The sequence below is a fragment of the Crinia signifera genome, chromosome 2 (assembly GCF_055691185.1).
Source record: "Crinia signifera chromosome 2, ASM5569118v1, whole genome shotgun sequence".
NCBI lineage: Eukaryota > Metazoa > Chordata > Amphibia > Anura > Myobatrachidae > Crinia > Crinia signifera.
The window spans coordinates 361184387-361200331 of NC_139218.1; positions in this window are offsets into that span (position 1 = coordinate 361184387).

Sequence of the window (15945 nt, forward strand, 5' to 3'; positions counted from 1 at the left end):
TCCACAGGAGCACCCACAGGCTTCTAATAATTCCCACTGAAGTTTATTTTCTTCCTCGGGAATCAGTACTCCATACCTGGTACAAGCACAATTTACAAATTATATTTTTAAAAAGTTGTAATACTTTGAGTTAATAGTTGCGTTGATATATTTATATTTAGGACATTTAAGCCAAACCATAATCAACATAGCAATGCTTTACTTGGTACTTGTTTCCTAGCACGGCGCCCACGATATTCAGTCGTATGGAATTGTATTCAATTTAAAATTGTATACCATTGTATATGGCATACAATGGCATACAATGCAATGCGATGCGATTTTAAATTGTATATACAATTTTTAATTGTATAAGCACCTTAATAGGTGCTTACAATGTTAAATGCACCCCCACGCCACCGCCACTATCAACGCCAACCCGAAGCGTGGCGAGCGCATCAAGCCCGCGAGGGACGGCGGTACGCGTCCTCCGACCTTTTCATACCCCCACTATCCACGTCGGCGTGGAGTTGATTTTATATAGTGTGGCGAGCGCAGTGAGCCACTGAGCCTGAAGCGTGGCGAGTGGCCGCGCATTACTTCACATGTATTCCGCGTCCCCTCACGTGGCTCGCTGCGCTCGCCACGCTTCGGGCTCGGTGGCTCGCTGCACTCGCCACACTATATAAAATCAACTCCATGCCGACATGGATAGTGGGGGTATGAAAAGGTCGGAGGACGCGTACCACCGCCCCTCGCGGGCTCGCTGTGCTCGCCACGCTTCGGGTTGGCATTGATAGTATGGGTGGCGTGGGGGTGCTTTTACGGTGCTTATACAATTATTTATCTTATAGGGGGCAAATTTAACATTGAAAACACCAATTAGGGTGCTTATACAATTTAAAATTGTATACCATTGTATATGCCATACAATGGCATACAATTCAATGGTATACAATTTAAAATAGTATAACATCGGCTAACATCGTATCGCATCGCATACCATCGTATGCCTTATGGTATGCGATGCGATGGGCGCCGTGCTAGGAAACAAGTACCCTTTATTTGTTTCATGGTTACACAAATCCCCAATTGTAAAATGCTGCGGAATATGCTGACGCTATATAAGTACATGTTAATAAACACCCTAAGTGGGAATTATGCAATGGAAGGGGTTGCTATATAAATGTAGCTTATGCTCACATAAACCAGGCAGTTATCGACTTTGTAACGACGGGCGACGTCATATAATTCACAGAATAAACAACTTTAGGGCTAAAGCAGTTATAAGTTCTAAGTGAAAACAACATTGCTAAGTGTGTAATAATGACTCACTGAGAGGTATGTAGGTCCATCCAGTATGTAGTCCGTCCGTGTAACATGCACATACTGTAGTGTACTGACTTATACAATGTTTGCTTTACCCACAGTAAATATTTTATGATTATAACTATCCATTAGTAATTTTAGCAAGTAATTAACATTAACAGCTGAACGCATGTAGTCGGGGGTGGGGGTCAGTGATCTCTGGAGGGGTGTATTGCCAAGGCTAATACTGCAATACAGTGTGGGACTGCTGCAGAAGAAAGTCCCGGAGAGAAATCGGTGACTGACGTGTGTTTTTCACAAGAGGTTCTGCAGCAGATCAGGTTTCCACTCCACTTTTATCAAGAGCTTTTAGGGAATGGGAGAAGGGGGGATCAAAGTGATTTTTTTCTCTTAAACCACAGCTGGTGTGTAAAGCCATACTGTAATTGTGTGTGCGCTTGTGCAAACTATGGGATTTAGCAAAGGACATAATGCACAGGAAGATGCGTTTGTGATTTGTAAAACCAGCAGATTGCAGACAGCGCCAGGGGCGCTGCGTATTAAGCAGAGATGTGCAAAATCGCATGGAAAAAACTGCGCTGTCTTTAAAGCCTCATACAGGATAGACCAGCTTTTAAAAGAAAACTCTTAGAAGGGCCCTTCAGAGCTCCCACCCGGGGCCCCTCTGAGCTCCCACCCAGGGCCCCTCTGAGCTCCCACCCAGGGCCCCTCTGCAGGGCCGGTGCAAGCCCCCCGCCCGCCCCAGGCAAAACCCCCCTGCGCCGCCCGCCCGGGGGGGGGGTTATCGGTGGTCGACACTTACTACGGCGCGGAGGGGGGGGGTGCGGGCGATACTGCGGCCGGCAGGCGCCCGCACCCCCCGGAGCGCTGTACCTGCTGTACTGATATTCAGCTTCTGGGTGCTGCGCGAGTCCCATTAGTCCTCTCCATCCACGCTGCAATCCCCCCAGCAGGGAGCTGGTGTCTCCATCCTCGCTTAAATTCCCCCAGCAGGGAGCGGGGGTCAGCGTTGATTCACGCCGGGCGGGATGGGATGCTTAGTTTCTGGTACCTCTCTATGGTACCTCGGCGGCTCAGTACCGCCCTCCAGTGGCCTCTGAGCTCCGGCACCCGGTGACATCACTGAGTAACAATATCATTCACTGTGTGCGCACTATGTGGGTGATTCTGATTGAATCACGGGGGACGGATTTTGCATAGTTATTTATGCGCATGTGCAGTCGCTGTGTGAGAGCACCCACCGCCCGCACACAGAAGTTCAGGGTGTGGCGACGGGCCAGGGGATTCACCCATGGGAACGCCCAGCATTTCATGGGCATTCCCATGAAAATGCTGGGTGTTCCCATGGAAATTCCCCATCGACGCATGTGCGGGGGGGCGGGCAGCTGACATCAACGGATGTCAGCTGCTCGCCCGCTTCCCGCACTGGGTGCCCGCAGATCAGAGACACCACAGACGTGTCAGATCTGCGATCACTGGAGAAAGCAATCGATGGTCGCTGACCATCAAATGATTCTCACCCAAGGCTGTGAATGGATGATTATGCAAATCATCCATTTGCAGCCGTGCAAGTCAACCAGAATAAGGGCCTATACAGCGGTGTAACTATAGCACCGCCGGGGGCTGCGGTGCTATAGTTAAACCCCCCCCCTCAATCCCCCGCAGACTTACCTATCGCGCTGGTCCCGGCGGCTCCGTTCTTCTGCTGAGGACCACTACAAAATGGCCGCCCCCATATAGCGCACAGTTCACTGAAACTGTCTGCTGTATGGGGGCGGCCATTTTCTGGTGGTCCTCAGCAGAAGAACGGAGCCGCCGGGACCAGTGCGATAGGTAAGGCTGTCACTGTGGGGGATTGAGGGGGGGTTTGCATGGGCGGCGGGGTAGGGGTGCTTGGCGGGGCGGCGACGGGGGTGGGGGCGCCCCTCCCCTAACGGCGGGGGGGAGCCCAAAACGTAGCTACGCCACTGGGCCTATATTCTAGAGTGGAGCCCTTAATAAGGCCGGCGGTAGAGCCTGTGGCCTAGTGTGTAAGAGCCTGAATTGAGACTGTCAAATCCAGATGCTGGCAGTCAGTAGACTGATACCTTTTAGGTAAATACTCCCCTACCCCCCTAACGCTTCCTATCTGCTGCCTGTACCTAACCCTGCCCCCTTAGTGCCTAACCATAACCGTATCCCACCACAGCCTTCCCCAACCGTACCCCTTTAGTGCCTAGCCCATGCAAAATTCCTGTATAAATCGTCCCCAAATACAACACACTTGTGCCATAAGTGTGCACACCCCATAACTAAGAATTCTTACACAGGGCGGGATTCTCTAATAACCCCCGGTGCACATCGCCGGCATTTGCATTGTTAATAATCGCATATGCAGCAACATATGCGATTATTAACTCAAAGGCGATGGCCGGCGATGTGCAGTTGGTTCCCCCCTCCCTCCCTGCACCCTTACCCGGCTGTGAGGGCTCCGTTTCCTCCTCCCTGCATTCGGAAGAGGTGCAGGGAGGAGGAGGTCACTGGTCCGGGCAGCAAAGCAGGAGGCTGCCCGGACACAGGTGAGGGGGGTGCGTCGCGGATTGGCGGGGGTGTGGCGGGCGGCGGGGGTTGCGAAGGGAAGCCCATAGGCTTCCATGTGGTTACGCCATCTAGAACTGGCGTAACCCCCCACAGTGAAGCCCCGGCGGTGGGGCTTTGCTGCATATGAAAATGCTGTAAAAACCCCGAAAACAGGGGTTTTACGGCATTTTTAGTTTGGTGAATTTCGCCCACAATCCTTTTATCTCAGTCCTTCCTGCACAAAGCTACCAAATCCATCACACTGTGAGGGGGTCTCCAGTGTGCAGCTATATTTAGGTTATTCCACAGGATTTCACTTGGATTGATCCCTGGGCTCTGATTGGATCATTCCAAGGCTTTGATCTTCTAATGAAGCCAATCCTTGCTGGACTTGTGTGCTTTGGATGGCAGGAAGGTGAATTCCCCTACATATCCAGCCTTCTGGTAGAGGTCAAGCCAAATCCCTTCACATTTAAAGCTGAAGAGAAACAACCACAAATTATAATGATGGTATTTCCACTACAGTTCACAAAATTTTTGATGTTCTTCAGGCGATGAGTTGCGCCAAATACATATTTTAGAATGAGGACCAAAAAGTTCCTCTTTAAGTTCTTGTAGTCCCTTTTCTGTTGGTTGCTTCCCGGACTGAGTGTTCTCCTTGTCCTGGCCTCAGCTGTGTAGGGACATCCTGATCTTGGTAATGTCCCTGTCGTGTCACATGCTCTCCGCTTACTGATGATAGTCACAGTGTTCCCTGTACTTATAATGCCTTTGAAATTATTTTAAATCCTGATTCCTCTCGGTTCCTTTCAACATTGAGACCATGTAGATGTTCTGACATTTCCTGGCGGATCACGGCTGTCCCTGTACAACGCAGCCAAGAAATCAGCAAGAGAATCCTATAGCCCCGTTCATTACTGGCAAATGCACTAAATACATTTCAGAATCAAAATCGGCTTTATTGGCCAGATACACTTGCTTATATACTAGGCATTAGACCCCCCCCTTAGTGGATCTTCTTCACTTAAGTGGCAATGATGGCATGACATCACATACGATGTGCCAGAAGAAGAAGCCACTGGGTCAGGCTTTTCTGTTGGAATTACTGTTCAGGGCTGTGATAGAGGTGGAATTCAGTTCCCCCTATCATTAGAGGTGGTGGAACTCAGTTCCACCCCGTTCCCCCTCACTTTAACCCCTGGACATGTTTCCAATCATTATCGTACCACCCACCCTTTTATGCAATGCTGTCATTTGTGCCATTACGTTGCACTGGCAATGATGACGTGATTAGCCATGTATTGCGGCAAGAGGCCCCTAGACCGGGAGGCTAATTTACTATCCTAGGAGTGGGGAAGAAGGGACTACAATTTGTGGCTTACTTGGACATAGGGCCAGACAATGATAAACAGCCAACCAATCAGATCCTGTCTTTTTCAAACCCAGCAAGTAACATGGCAATAAGAAGCTGATTGGCTGGTTGTTCATCACTCTCCATTTTATCACTTTTTGAACCTTGATACATCTGGCCTATAATAGGATGTGTAACTGTGTGGGGTAATTTAAATTACGACTGTCATTAACCTTTACTTTACAATAATACTTTATTCAGGTATACAGAGACATCTGCTTATACTGCCATGGTTTGGGGCCTAGTGGTAGGTCTGATATCATTAGGGGCATAACATTGAGGCAGAACTAGCAAATGACGGACAGCAGTCCCTGGGTAGAAACAGCCATAACTCCTAATGTTAGTTTTCTCATAGATTGAATAACAGAACACCAAGCAGTGCTTATAAGTTCCTGTGTCCTGGAATGTGATCTAGGGCGCGGGGCCCTTGGCAAATGCCCTTTTTGCCCCATCTTTAGTAATAAGATCCCATAACAACACTGCATTGCGGGTCTGAGCTGCAGCGGTACTAAAGGTGGCCATACATCAGAAAGATATTGTACCCAATCATACAATCTCAATCGATTGTAAGATGGATTGTATGCAGATTGTGTGCACATCTTGTGTACACAATCATACAATCAATCATAAGATGGATTGTATGACTGATTGTATGATGGATTGTATGCAGATTGTGTGTCCAAAAACCACCAAGGACTGCCGGGGATTTCAAGGGAAATTGTACACAATCATGAGCGCAATCGATCTTAAGATCGATCTTTCTGATGTATGGCCAGCATTACACTGCTTCTCCGGTGCCAATCATCTACCAGCCCAGTTGTCTTATTTAAGTCAGGACAACCAACGCGCAGTGAGGGAATTTCTCCACCCTGTAATGAATATAATAACATACAATGAGTGTAAGGGCATTCTATGTGATGCCGGGAAGCTGTAACAAGATATTAGAGGCATCAGTGCCAATATCCTGTATATCTGCTGTTCCTGGAAATATTCAGTGCGTATGTAACTTAGAAAAATCTGGATAAACTGTTGCAATCTCTGTCCAGCATAGTGACAACAGCTGTTGGCTTTACCTTGCTTGGTATGTAAGAAAACATGCCCTGTGCGCCCACTGAGATGGGAAAGCACTCCGAACAAATGGTTCATACAAACCAGCGGATGCCCAGTCTATTTCCGCACACAGGAAGCGATACAGTTGCAGACAGATAAATATAACTGTGCGAGGTAATACGACTAGACAAGATCACATGTGGAGGTGACCACAGATTACACGGCAACACACTATTAATCCAACATTCAATACGTGAAACCCACATTCTGGGAATTCCGTTTATGCTAAATAACCACCTGCCCAGTCATTAGGTTTTGAGAAAATTCATCCTCAAAAGGAAGAAATAAAAGGATTTGCCTTGCAAGAAATGCATAATTTTTTATAGTTACATTTCCTGGTTAATTGTTTTTGCAGCCATGGATTCCAGTCAGATAGTTGTGGCGGGATTTGGCCCAAGTCTATAATGGCTGCCAGTGTGCATTGTGCGCAGACCTATGAGCAGGGCCGTTTCTAGACAATTTAGCTCCCAGGGCAAATAAATAAAAATGTGCCCCCCCCCCCCCAAATACATAACATGAAATACAAGAAATTGCGCGCGCCGAAGGCGTGCGCGCCGAAATAGGGGGCGTGGTTTATTTTAAAAGGGGTGTGGCTTAAAATAAGGGCGTGGTCTAGCAGCAAAACAATTACCTTACATCTCACTTTTGCAACCTGCATGTCCAGACATTGGTTACCGCAGGAATTGTCATTGTCCTCCCGCACTTAAGTTGGCGGGCTGAAGACCACACGGTGACATAAAAATATAAAGCCCCACACAGTTACCTAGTACGCCTCACAGATCAAGGCCAAACAATGACAGGCTACTTAAATCATACACTTTTTTATCCGTGATGCCAATTACACATTACATATTACGCCGCACACCATGATGGCAAGCACACAATACTCCCCACAACGTAATGCCTATTACACATTATGCCCAACGCTCCGCTGCCGCACAACTGATGCCGTTTACTAATATGCCCCCACAGTGCCACACATATATGCCCCACAGTCCCAGCTATGCCCCCACAGTGCCACACATATATGCCCCCACAGTGACAGCTATGCCCCCACAGTGCCACACATATATGCCCCCACAGTGATAGCTATGCCCCCACAGTGCCACCCATATATGCCCCCACAGTGACAGCTTTGCCCCCACAGTGCCACAGATATGCCCCCACAGTGCCAGATATGCCCCCACAGTGCCACACATATGCCCCTACAGTGCCAAATATGCCCCCACGGTGCCACATATATGCCCCCACGGTGCCACATATATGCCCCCATAGTGCCACACATATGCCCCCACAGTGCCAAATATGCTCCACAGTGCCACACATATGCGCCCACAGTGCCACACATATGCCCCCACAATGCCACATATATGCCCCCACAGTGCCACATATATGCCCCCACAGTGGAAAATATGCCCCCATAGTGCCACACATCTGCCCCCCTCAGTGCCAGACCTATATGCCCCCACAGTGACAGAGGATAATATCCCAGCAGCAGCACAACTCACCGTTGCTGCTGCTGCTGGGGAGAGCAGAGTCCGGGTCTCCGACTCTGAGTCCCGTTGCCGCCGCTGCTTCTGTTTCCCAAGGGAGGAGAGGGGAGCGCATACCGCATCTCTCCTTCACTGTGACTGGGCTGACAGGAGACAATCATATCTCGCGGGCTGGCTCCTTATTGGCTGCCGGCCCGCGAGCTGATTGGCTAACAGCCCAGTGACACAGCGAGGGGAAGGAGAGACTTATGCGCTCCTCTCTCCCCTCCAAGATCATCTTTTTGGTGCGGCGTACGGGGCGTGCGGGGGGGACAGCGGCGTGGGGGAAGCTGGCGGGCGCCCTGGCTGCTAAACAGAGGCGGACAAGCCGTGCGGCGCCCCGGGCTGCTGCACGGCTTGTCCGCCTCTAGAAACGGCCCTGCCTATGAGTAAAATAGTGAGGGTGGCCATGCTTATAGGAATTGCATTTTAAGCAGAGGAGGCTACTGCTATAGGCATTGTTGCCGACTTCTCAGCTCTCCTTTGCGGGAGAGGGCAGCTTGGATAGCTCCGCCCATGACCCCGCCTCCTTTGTGATACGTAAATGGGGCGGGCCATGGGTGGAGCTATCCAAATTACATTTGAGAGAATACCGTAGCACTACAAGGAACCATACTCCGGGTTGCCGACTTTTTCAGCTGCCCTCTCCGGGAGAGGGCAGCCAACTCCATCAAGTAGGGGGCAGGCCCGGCAGTCATTACACAAAAGGAGCGGATCCGATGACTAACATATATGGCAAGCGGTACTTACTGCTGCCGCTCCAGACGCACCTACTGCTCTCCTCACCCTGCTGCCAGCACAGACTCCTGCAGTGGCCGTCACACACCACTACCGCTGCTGACGCTCACGCTCCCCAGTCTCCGCGGCGGCTGTCATTTAAGAGGACAGCGACGCCGGGTATGTTAAGATGACATCATGCTGGTCGCTGCTGGCACCTGCCCCCGGCACTTTGAGCATGCGCAGTCCAATTTTTCAGCAAGAAGGCTGAAAAACCGGGAGGATCTCGGGACTTTCCGGGGGACCGGGAGGAAGATTTAAAAAGCGGGACACTCCGGCTAAAAGCGGGAGGGTAGGCAACTATGGCTATAGGGCTGCAGGGCTGCGGCCCCTCCAGTCAAAATCCAAACACCAGAGACACAGACAGACAGCACCAGAGCTCCGGTGCTTCCCCCTGCGCCCCCCCCCCCCACCTCCAGAGCTCTGGTGCTTGCTGGCTGTGCCTCTGACACGCTGGTAACCTCCTCTCACCAGGCTCCATGACACAGCAGTGCAGACACAGCAACAGCCCAACCCTGTGGGGAGGAGTTCAGCATGTAGTAGATTCCTACTATTGGAAGCTGCTACTGCTCATCATACACAGAGCCACAGAGCTGGAAACTCCTCCCCTTCTTGGGCTGCCAGTACATGGAGCGATGACAGCAATAGTTTTCCAGCAGGAAGCCATTCTGTGCAAATCTCCAGAGCTACAGTCTTCTATGGGCTGCTGCCTGTGCAGCCCAGCAGAAGCAAATCCTCTCTAGTGAGCATAGACTGTGAGTCAGTGTGATGCAGCTGAAGGTATGTATGCATTGCACCAGAGAGGTGCATGGAAGTTTATTTTATTTTAATAATATTTGTAGATCTTTATTAAGAGTATCATTTTGTGTACTTTAATTAATATTAAAGTTATTAAAGTGTGTATTTTGCTCGGTACCTGTGTTTGGATGCATACGAGTACATCATTTATTGACAGTAATGCATACAAACACTAGTACAGCGCAAATCAAACTAATAACCTGCAAATAATTGATAACTGTTTGCAATGAGCATCACCCAGGAAATTGCAGCCCCCCTTAAGTCTAAAGGCAGGAGCCGCCACTGATTTTAAGTGAGGCTTATTGTGGTTAATTAACATGTAGAAGCTATTCAAAATGTGTAATTGCGAATGCAATGTCATCAGGTGGTCATTCCACCGCCAAATAAACATAAACAAATAAATTCCTGTAAAAGACATAAGCGTCTATTCAATTAGAATTTTATTTTTTTTCAAATCCAGGATTCGACCAATTAATAAATAAAAAAAAATTCAGACAGGTCGGAATGCTCTGGCTCTGACCTGTCGGGAAACACCTGGATTGGCGGAATAGCCGCCAATCCACATGTTTTTGTCGGAAACGAGGCCAAATTCAACAGGTTTTTGCCCGTTTCCAACAATCTCAATCTGACTTTAAGTCGGATTGAGGAAATGAGGCGGGGAGGACGGAGCCGGATGAGCATTGTCGGATCCATTCCAACAAATGCATGTCAGAATCTATCCGTCTTTAATTGAATAGACCCCTTAGAACTTTAGGATAGATTTTATTTGGGGTGTCTAGAACTCAATTTATTTTCATGGAAGACCAAAACAACCTACTACACGCATTGCTGAAGGTGAGCCTGATCTCCTAACAGTGTTCAGCTAATAGAAGAGCTGGTGTCGGAGATGGATATGATATTTACATAGCAATGATGCTTACTAAGATATTTGATGTACACAATATATACTGTAGTATTCACCACAGTGCGCAATACAAGCTGCTAGGTAGGACTTATTCTAGGGGGTTTTCTTCTATACCCCAAATAATAGACAATGGTACAATAAAGAGAATGAATCCTTCAACCAGCGCTTGCGAACAAAGAGAAATTACTTCCCTTGCTTTGGGAAAACCAAAAGGGAAGTAATTTCTCTTTGTTCACAAGCGCTGGTTGAAGGATTCATTCACTTTCTTGTACCATAAGATATTTGATAACCCATGTGGATGGGAGTACTGTCTTCATGGAACATTCCAGTTCCAGTGACCTGTGAAGAAGACGGTCACTTAGACTGGCTGTTTATTTATTTGCATTGACATTACCTCTAAGAGGATGAGTGGCCCTATCTAACTGCAATAGAGGCATCAGTGCCATCACTGGGTTCCTTAGGTCCTTTTGGCTCTCACGACAATCTCACTATAGAACAGTGGTTCTCAATCTCGGTCCTTAGGACCCTCAAACAGTTCACGTTTTCCAGGTCTCTACACAGAATCACAAGTGAAGTAATTAGCTCCACCTGTGGATTTTTTAGAATGTGTCAGTGAGTAATGAGTGTACCTGTGCACCTGCCGGATGACCTGGGAAATGTGAACTGTCTGTTGGGGAGTCCTGAGGAGCCGAGGTTGAGAACCACTGCCATAGAAGAACCACCTAGATAACTGTTCTCTTCGTATGACTTCAGTCATTTCTTACAAGTCAACTATTACAAAAGTCCATAGGATTATATGTGTATTTTCTACATCACTGGTTCGTTTCTACAGTAAATAATATCTTACCTTATTTTGTGATGCAAATAAATGACCCTTGTTTCACATTATAGTCTGGATGTTATTTAATGAGCTTTATACATGCCTGTGAAGTCAGGCATATACTAAATTCATTTTTGTACTAAGATTAAGTGAAATCAAATGATGAAAATACAATTGTTCTTTCTGCTTCTAGCAAAACTATCAGAGCTGGTGCGCAATGGCCTCTATGGGTGTATTTATTATTGTTTTGTAAATCCCACACTTCTGTTTGTGTTTATGCTGGATACATGACATGTAATAAGTCTGGTTTCTATAGGCTGATAGAGGATGGCTGTTTCTTGTGTGACCAATCCGGGTACTTCTATAAACAGAGGGTTGGACTGTAGAGTACATCTTCTTTAAGAAAGGAGCAGGGTGCCGACTCCGAGAGGTATGCCGGGGCCAAGTAAAATTTTGAAGACGCGGCCTAATTGCGAGAGGCGTGGCCACCTCCCGCAATTAGGCCACACCTCCAATTTTTTTTAGGGGGGGGTGAAAAAAACACTCTAAAGTTAAGGGGGGAGTGTTATTGCCCCCCCCCCCCTCAGCAGGCTCAGCATGAACTCTGACACTGTCAGTGAGACGCTCATGCACAGCACATGCTGTAGGTGTATGCTGCTGCTGGGGGGTCTGACCAGGGCCCCCGCCGGGCCCCTCCAGCAAGCCCAGGCCAGGGTAATTAGTACCCTCTCTGCAGCCTTGGACAGGAGACCAGCATGTTTGGTGCTTCTCTTTGCCATTTATAGAGCTTGAATCAGAGATGGGCACATCTTGAGGTTACTCAGGGGCAGATTTATTAAGCTCAGTGAAGTGATAATGTGACTGGTACTTTATCACCGGCCAATCAGCTCCTAACTGTGAAGTTACAGGCTTGGTTTGATAAGTGACAGGTAGGAGCTGATTGGCCGGTGATAAAGACCAGACACTTTATCACTTCACCAAGCTTGATAAATCTACCCCTCAGATTGGCCCTCGTAGCTCTGTAGGTGAGACCAGGAAGTCTGCATTGGAAAACGTAGACAACGGCCTCTTCACAACCAGCAACAACAGAGGTCCTATTGTAGTTGTAAAAAACAGATACACATTTATATATAGTCACAGAGCTAGACTACAACTCCCAGCAGCCACTGGGGTTCTAAGCAGTGCACATCCAAGCTGTAATATAAATTATGCTGTACTAGAAGCCTGGTATCATGGTGTTATTGGTGACAAGCTATAACCACACAGTACATAAATGCACGAAGTAAAAATCTTTTTTTTGTTGTTAAAATGCACAAACGAAGTGACTGATTATCACTAAAATAACTTATTTTAATAACAAAAACTTAAAAAACTCCATCAATGTTGCTTAAAAACACACTTAATAATCCCTCTGGGATTAGGGGATTTTGAGTTTGGTCCTCATGTAGGGACCAGCTGCTGAGGGGGGCAAATGGCCTCTTCCATTTGACCAGACCTCTCTGATTAGGCCACACCCCCTTCAGTACCCAATCCCCATGGATGTCTCAACAACCCTGCTTGATAATATAATATAAATGTGGACAATGCAAACTACGGTGGCACACTGATAGGAGAGAGTTGCCGACCTCTGCACTATAAGCGTCCCCTTCCTGTTTCGCAGTATCTATGAAACCCTCTATTTCAGGGGTGGCCAACCGGTCAGAGGTAAAGAGCCAAAATATATCTGTAGCCAAGCTAAAGAGCCAATAACATGCGCGCGCCAAAAAAGGGGCGTGGTCTATTTGTGTGGGGTGTGGGGCGTGGGGGTGGGGGTGGGGGGGGGTAGGGGGAGCAGGAGGTTAAAAGAATTGAGACTATGGAAGTCGAGTTACACACACGCCATTTTAGGATAGTATGGCCGCCATTTTGGTTCGCAGAGTTGCGCAAATAAAGTTTCCATACCCGAGTATGCGTGGCAAAGTGGGCCAGAAGAGTAGCCATACTATCACACATAAATTCATAAATACATACTGACCCTAAGTAAAATATAGTTAAAGGTTTAGAACGCCACACATAGCTTAGTTAGCCCTGCATACATCTATCTGTATCGTGTTTAGTACCGTTCCGTTCAGTTCATTATGCGAAGTATTCCGGTCATTGCGAATATTCCGCAATATACACGGCTCGATAGTTATGGACATAATCCATAATCCAGGGACAGTTTCTGTTGAAAGAATGTAACAAAGAAATCCAGATGAAACCAGTTCTTATCACTGCTGACGCCGAAACCACCGAACAAAGGACTCTTAAAGTTCACTCCCCTGGACCTAGCCAAACCAGGTGTATCAGCTTACCCCCCAATCACAGCTGACCTGACATTCGACCCCTGACCAATGAGAACGGCCTTTGACCTCCCCTTTCTGACCCTATAAGATAGGCGACCCAGAGCAGCCAGGGTCTCTTCGGCACAACTACTTTCCCTGGACCTTCCTACCGGACTATCGCTCATTCCTGAACGATAGTGAGCTCTGACCGGACTGCGCTTCGCATACTAGATGACCACGGTAAACGGTTGCATTTCACGGTATTTATTCTTAAAGTATTGTTGGCTGATTGTGTCTTGTATCTGTTTTCTTTCCCCTTAGCAGAGTCTGTTTAGTATTCATTGTTAGTATATTGTGTTACTTGTTATACCTGTTTATTCTTATTTCTGTAACCCCCTTTTGTCCTTTAGGGACTTAAATACAACCTTTTACGGAGCTCTTATCTCCATATTTCTATACAGTGGTCGTTGTCTGTTTATTCGCATAATAGCGATAAGGTATATTGCGGACACAGTCCGATAAGGTATATTCGCAGATTAGAGACAAAGTACTGCGAAGGAATCTCTGATTAAGGTATTGGTTCTTGGTATACATAATACAATAAAAGGTACGCTACGCTGCGCTACGCTTTGTTCGCACGTAGCTAGGTATAAAGGGTACGTTGGTTGCGGACTTATTACGTAACCAACGCTTTTCACTTATTGTCTCTCTGGTCATATTTAATCGCCATTAACAATTGGGGGCATCGTCCGTCCGCTCCACATTCCAGAACTCAGTACCAGGCGTGCGACTCGACCTATACCAGCAAAAGGGTGGAAGTATTTATTTGTTTCCATTGCTGGATAGGCCGAGTCCGCGGCGGTGCGGGGTTCGGGAAGTGCTAGCGCTGAACCCGGAGTACAATAAGTGAAAGCCACGTGTTTTAAAGCATATCATACCTAAGTGTTTAGTAAACTGTACTTCTGCCTGCCACAAGTAGTTTAACGGGGTATAGTGTCTTGGGTTGCTTGTTTATTATAGTATATGTACCACGTGCGATAAGGTTCGCACACGTGGAGTCTGTGTTTATTATAGTACATAGAGGATCCCCTCTGTGCAAAACTATAACTTTTATTGTTAGTTACTGCAAAACCAGAGACTCCGCCACGTGGCGACAAGTCCTGGGCCTTTTGCAGTAACGTAAAGCGTCTATTGTGTATTACGCAAGGTGCGCGAGCACGTGCCCATATCGGGAAATTTTCGCATCTTTGTACGAGATTTACGGATTAAGTGCGGGATTTATTTCGCATCTTGATATGTAACTTTCGGACGGAGTTAAGGGATTTATTCCACATTTAGGCGCAATTACTGCGTATAGCGAAACCCGAGTGCAACCTTGCAAATACACTATAGAACACGTGGGTGGCCGATTCACCGGCGGCCTGTGAACAGCGCATGTACACACGTGGCTGTTCATTGGTACTGCACATGCAGCACACATAGGAACTCAAAGGTGAACAGTATTGAACCACTAGCTTTATTTAAACAGTATAGCAATATACTGCGAATAAGGCGGTGATTAATAAAAGAAAATAAGTTTTTTTCTTTTTGTTCATTTTTTTTTTAAACAAGCAACTCAAGCATTATTTTAATAGATTCCTATAGAGTATTATAAGGGATTTATACCTGCATAAGTATCTAGTGAAAAGCTACCAGCCTGGGAAGAATTTTCTGTACAGAAATATTTCAAATATATGCATAAGACCAAGGTGTAACCAGCGCCCAGTGTGAAAAATAACTGAGGCGAACGGGTGTGTGACGACACGACTCAAGCGCAGTGTAGCCAGTGTAGGACAGACCAGTTAGGACCGGGTTCACGTGACGACGTGCCCATAGGAACTGCCCCTTCCGTGGAACTACCTATTTTGATCCACTGGGAGGGTACAAGAGGCTAAATCGGAACCCAGTGATCCGATCAGCTACTTTAGAAATACCAGTTTTTGGGGGTACAGGAAAAACAAGTTTTGCTGTGCCCTGGAAAAACTGCCGCACCTTGCAAGTTGGCTAGCAGTTCGCTACTAGTTGAAAGACTTGGTGATTGAGTACATTACCTCGCATAGTGGGCTTCACGCTTGATTGCGGAATAGTGCCATTTTGTGGAGAAGGAGTGATTTGGGAGTGACTCACTGATAAACGGCCCTCCGGTTTCTGCTAGCTGTGAACGTTTATTCCTGTAATTATGGGTAATAGCGGTTCACACAGGGATACCGAGTCAGTTAGGGAGGAATCTAGTCGACCCAAAGGGTCGGCGGCTTTCATTATGTGCAGGAAGCACGGTGAACTCGCAGTTGTTTATCAAAATAAATGGAGAAGAATGACACAAGGCAGCAAGTTAGAATTTCCCAGTGTTGGTAGCTTTGATCCAGAAATCTTATCTGCAGTAA